Source organism: Myotis brandtii, unplaced genomic scaffold (genome assembly GCF_000412655.1).
Source record: "Myotis brandtii unplaced genomic scaffold, ASM41265v1 scaffold99, whole genome shotgun sequence".
Classification (NCBI taxonomy): domain Eukaryota; kingdom Metazoa; phylum Chordata; class Mammalia; order Chiroptera; family Vespertilionidae; genus Myotis; species Myotis brandtii.
Genome location: NW_005372121.1, coordinates 3,582,053 through 3,588,133, shown reverse-complemented (window position 1 = coordinate 3,588,133; position 6,081 = coordinate 3,582,053). Strand labels below are relative to the sequence as shown.

The window sequence follows — 6,081 nt, the reverse complement described above, 5'->3', positions numbered from 1 at the left end:
CCCACCAGCAGTGCACAAGTGTTCCTTTTTCTCCACATCCTCTCCAGCACTTGTCGTTTGTTGATTTGTTGATGATAGCCATTCTGACAGGTGTGAGATGGTACCTCATTGTTGTTTGAGTTTCTTTTCTAGTCCATTGATCTGTGTCTCTTTTTATGTCAGTACCACACTGTTACGATTACAATAGCTTTGAATATAGTCTGAAATCAGGAAGTGTGATGCCTCCAGTTTCGTTGTTCTTTCTGGAGATTACTTGGTTATTCAGTCTTTTGTAGTTCCATATGAATTTTAGATTTTTCTATTTATGTGAAAAATACCATTAGAATTTTAATAGGGATTACAATGAATTTGTAGATTGCTTTGGGTAGTATGAACATTTTAATGATATTAATTCTTCCAAACCATGATTATAAAATATTTTTCCATTTACTTGTGTCTTCTGCAATTTCTTTCATCAATGTCATAATTTTCAGTGTATAGATCTTTCACCACCCTGGTTAAATTTATTCCTAAGTATTTTATTCTGTTTGATGCAATTTTAAGTGGAAGTTTTTAAAAATTTCTCTTTCTGATAGATCAATGTTAGTGTATAGAAACACAACTGCTTTTTGTATATTGATTTCTTTTACCCTGAACTTTATTAAATTCATTTATTGGTTCTAACAGCTTTTTGATGGAGTCTTTAGGGTTCTCTATATGTAATGTAGAAATGTCATCTGTGAATAGAGACAGTTTTACTCCTTTCTTTCCAATTTGGATGTCTTTTGTTTTTCCTGCCTAATTTATCTGGTTAGGGCTTCCAGGATTATGTTGAATAAAAGTGGTGAGAGTGGGCATCCTTTTCTTATTCCTGATTTAGAGGAAAAATAGCTTTTCACCATTGAATATGATGTTAATTGTGGGCTTGTCATATATGACCTTTATTATATTGAGCTATAGTCGCTCTATACACAATTTGTTGAGTTTTTTTTTATCATGGATACTGAATTTTTTCAAATGCTTTGTCTGCCTCTGTTGAGGTAATCACACAGTTTTTATACTTTATATTGTTGATGTGATGTATCAATTGATTGATTTGCAGATGTTGAACCATCCTTGCATTCCTGGAATAAATTCCACTCCATCATGGTGTATGATCCTTTTCATGTACTATTGAATTTGGTTTGCTAATATTTTCTTGAAAACTTTTACATCTAGGTTCACCAGGGATATTAACCTGTGATTTTGTTTTCTCATAGTGTCCTTTTCTGATATTTGGTATCAGGGTAATGCTAGCTTTGTAAAATGAGTTTATAAGTGATTCATCCTCTTCGATTTTTTGGAAAAATTTGAGAATTGCGATTAATTCTTCTTTAAATGTTTGGTAGAATTCACCAGTGAAGTCCAGTGGTCCTGGACTTTTTTTTTTTTTTTTTTTTTTTTTGAGGAGGGGGGAGGTGGAGGAGAGGGAGGTTTTGATTACTAATTTAGTCTCCTTAGTAGTAATTGGTCTGCTCAGATTTCTTATTCTTTATGATTCAGTCTTGGTATATTAAATGTTTCTACAAATGTATACACTTCTTCCAGGTTGTCCAATTGTTTGGTATATAATTGTTCATAGATTACCTTCTGATTCTTTGTAGTTCTGTGGTATCAATTGAGATCTGCTTTATATATTTAGGTGCTTCTATGTTGGGTGCATAAACATTTACAAATGTTATATTCTTTTTGTATTGACCCCTATATCATTATATGACCTTCTTTGTTTCTTATTACATTATTTGTCTTGAAGTCTATTTTGGCTGATATAAGTATAACTACCTACCTTCGCTTTCTTTTGGTTTCCATTTGCATGGACTATCTTTTTCCATCCTGTTACTTTCCGTCTCTGTGCATCCTTAAAGCTGAAGAGAGTCTCTTGCTTTAGCTTTAACAATCATCTATTTGATGATGATTCACAAATATCTATTTAAGATATACCTCTTTCCCACAGAAAGCTTAAACTCAAAAATGACCAAAAATGAACTCAATTTGCCCTAGAAACTTGCCTTTTCTCTTATATTTCCTATTTCAATCAATGTACCAACATCCTCCCAGTTTTTAATTTGATGCTTTCCTCTTCTTCATACCGTGTTTCCCATCCCATTTAACCCCCAATATTAAATTATGACATCCTATCTTTCCTTTTAATTCTCTTGAATATGTCTTCTCTGTGTTCTCATAAGTGCCACCTTTGTTCACCAACATTAACTATTTCTTCCTAATTGGTCTCCCATTTCCAATATTTTTCCTTCCTAAAAAAAATCATCTGTATCATAACTGGAATGGGCTTTCTAAATTTAAAAGATGTCATTGTCATTTTCTTCTATGTACTGTTTCAATGTGTATTGCCCTTGGGAAAAAATCCAAATTCACCCATCTGTTTTTACAATATGTACCAGTCACTTTAAACATTTTGTGATCCAGGATGATGCCATATTTCTGTCACCTATAGGTCTTTGTACCCCCAATACTTTTGCCAAAAAATACCTTTTCCAAACCCATCTTTGTTGCTAACTTCTATTCGTTTTTTAGATGTCAAGTTAAGATATCACTGCCAGAGAAGTCTTGAAATCTTTTAGACCTGTGATATTCAATATGATAGCCACCACTAAAACACAGCTATTGAGCACTTAAAATGTGGCTAATCTGAATTGAGATGTACTCTACACCAACTTTAAAACTTAGTATTTTAAAATGTAAAATTATCTTATGTACTGGTTACATGTGAAATACTATTTTGGATGTACTGGATTAAAGAAAATATATTATTGAAATTAATTTTATGGTGGTTTTTAATGTGGTTACAATAAATCTCAAAATTACACGTGGCTTGAATTATATTTCAGTTGGACAACACCTAGATTAGATGAGAAGGAGCCCCCTTTTTTCAGTATCCTATAGTTATTTCACTAGTAGCATTTATTATATCAGGTAAAAATTCTAGATTGTATTCTGCACTAGACTGCAGGGATCTAATAAACAAGAGGCTGTCTTATACTAATAGACAAGAGGCTACCTTAGTAAATATGGCCATTTCAATACTAAGGGTGTTAAAATACAGTCAATCCTCATCCTGGCTCAGTTGGATAGAGCCGTGGTCGGCAAACTGCGGCTCGTGAGCCACATGCGGCTCTTTGGCCCCTTGAGTGTGGCTCTTCCTAAGCCTTAGGAGTACCCTAATTAAGTTAATAACAATGTCCCTACCTATATAGTTTAAGTTTAAAAAATTTGGCTCTCAAAAGAAATTTCAATCGTTGTACTGTTGATATTTGGCTCTGTTGACTAATGAGTTTGCTGACCACTGGAGAGCATCCTACAGTACACCAAAAAGGATTGCAGGTTTGACTCCTGGTCACAGCACAGGCCTGGGTTACTTCGATCCCCTGTTGGGAAGCACATACAGCAGGCAATTGATCAATGTTTGTCTCTCGTTCTCTCCCTTCCTCTCTCTCTAAAATCAATAAACATGTCCTCAGTGAGGATTTTTTAAAAAAAGGTTAATCCTCATTATTTATTCATTGATTCCATATTTGTGAACTTCCCTACTTGCTAAATTTATTTGCAACCTCAAAATCAATACCCTAGCTGCTCTGGCCGTCATTCATGGTCATGCACAGGCAGTGAAAGGTTTGTATCATACAACACACGTTTTCCTGGCTGAGGTCAAACAAGGCGATGCTCTGCTTTCCTGTTTCAGTTGCCAAACAGTAAAGTATTTTTCAGTCTTTCAGTGCCACTTTTTCATATTTTCTCTTACTTTTGTTGGTGACTTGGCTGTTTAAAATGGCTCCCATGGCCTGGCTGTCATGGCTCAGTGGTTGAGCATCACCCCATGAACCAGGAGGTCACGGTTTGATTCCGGGTCAAGGCACATGCCTGGGTTGCGGGCTTGATCCCCAGTGTTGGGGGTGCAGGAGACAGCTGATCAATGATTCTCCCCATCATTGATGTTTCTATCTCTCACTCCTTCCCCTTTCCTCTCTGAAATCAATAAAAATATTTTTTAAAAATATAAATAAATAAATAAAATGGCCCCCATAGTGCTGTAGTGTTGCCCAGTGTTTATAAGCACAAGAAGGCTCTGATGTGCCTTACAGAGAAAATGCATGTATTAGATAAGCCTCCTTTGGGCAGGAATTACAGTGCTGTTGGCTATGAGTTAAATGTTAATGAATTAATATATATTAAGTAAAGTTTTGAGACAGAAACACACATAAAACAAGATTATATATTGGTCAGTTGATGAAAATGTTACCAGAGGCTCACAGAACCTAAATCTATATTTCCCCGAGGAGCAATGATTCAGTATTTATTGATTTAGCGTTCCAGTGACTTCACTAAAATTGACTATATTGCCGGATCATTTGATTCCATGTCCAAATCTTACGTGAATGTAGTATATGATGGTAGTTAAAGCAGTGAGTGCAGAGCCAAAGTGCCAATCTTGGCCTTCTGACTTGCTAGCTGTGTGATTTGGGGAAATTAGCTTTACTCTGCTATTTTCCACAACTAAAAACGTAGATCAAAGAATAGTTGTGAATGATTACCAGGGGCTGGGTTTGGGGGAGGGGACCGGCCAAAAAAGGCAGGAGGAAACTTTCAGAATGAGGCAAATATTCTGTATCTTGATTATAGTGGTAATAACGCCTATGTTCTTTGAAGAACGCCTATGTTCTTCAACACTCATAACTAAAAAAGGTACATTTTACTTTCTATAAATTTTAACTTAATAAATCTGAGGCTTAAAATAGTAACAATCAAGGTCAAGATTAAAGGAATACTACACATAAAACATGTAATGTCTCTCCTGCTTACATACTCTTTAAACATTAGCAATCGCTCTAGTAACGATAGACAAGACGGGGTTAGGTGGTGTCAGGAAAAGCAGAATAGGCGCACGAACCAGGGTTCTAATCTGGCTCTTTCTATGTTAGCTAGAGGCTGAGCTGTGCACGGGAGTTCACTTGCTTACTGTAAAGGTGAAGTTAGATAGTACATGTGAAATATCTGGGAAAACTGTAGAGCCACATAGGAATGTGAGAAATGGGACAGTACATGAGAGCTATGCAGTATATCAGAGGGCTCCATAACCCGGGGTGTGGAGGTCACTTTCCAGGGTAAGAACACGTGGTGCGTTGTGAAAAGGGGAGCACATCTCTCTTAACAGCGTTGGTCCTCAAGCCTACATATGTCTCCGTTGGCTCCAGGTCGATTTTGAAGACAACCCAACTGCCCTCAAGAGGTGTGGCCACGCCGCTCGATGGAATGCCGACCCAGGAAGAAAGAAGAGATGCGTTGGGCAGAACCCCTTTCTGGACTGGACAACGTGGTAGGAGTCAGGCAGCATCCGTTTCTACAACTTCCTAGCAGCCTCTGGAGGAAGGAGGAGGGAGGTCATTGCACCGCAGCCTTTTACTTCAAGGGCGTCTTACGGGTTCCCACCCCTGAGTGCGCTGACTCCAGCGGGGCACCCAGAGGCAGTCGCTGCCACAAACTCGTCGGGGAGGCCGGGGTCCCAGGAGGAACCCACAGGTCTGAGCCGGGTAATAAAATACTGCGTTTCGGCTCTTCTTCGAGGAACAGCCTGGGCTTGACCTCCAAGGAGGGCCAAAGCTTGAACCCACAACCCCGTGGGACCCCCGCTGAATTTGCTCGCCTCTAGAGGGCGGACAGCCGTCACGTGACAGCAGACACGCCCCGGAGGGCTGGGTCCACCGGGCACGTGGTTTGGTTCCCGTTAACTTCGACTGAAACCCCAACACGACGAACCTAAAAGTTTGCGGGAGCGCGCTTCCTTGCCGGCGAGCGGACTCTCAGCCACCAGCCTCCAGAAAGCGCTCCTCACGCCGGAAGTGCACTAAGCCGCAGCACGTGGGGTTGCCAGGGCGCTCTTCACGTGACTGGGCGGGGCCTCGGGAACCTGGTAGCCAATGGCAGCCCGAGGGGGCCGTGCCTGTGACGCGCCGGACCTATCCCGGAAGTGGGGCTGAGGTGGGGGCGGGAGAGGGCGGGAGGCCGGGGTGTGGAAAGTGTGGCGGCCCCGCCCCGTGTCTTGGAATT

The 6,081-nt window shown here is 39.8% G+C and overlaps 1 protein-coding gene across 1 annotated transcript in view; it reads left to right on the top strand.

Moving 5' to 3' along the window:
• The first annotated feature begins 6,011 nt into the window (after window positions 1-6,011).
• The window catches only part of EIF5A2 (eukaryotic translation initiation factor 5A2), an 11,541-nt gene continuing 11,471 nt past the window's right edge, over window positions 6,012-6,081 (top strand). Inside the window, exon 1 of the mRNA XM_014533614.1 lies at window positions 6,012-6,081. The gene's annotated coding sequence lies outside the window, so the exon portion shown is untranslated.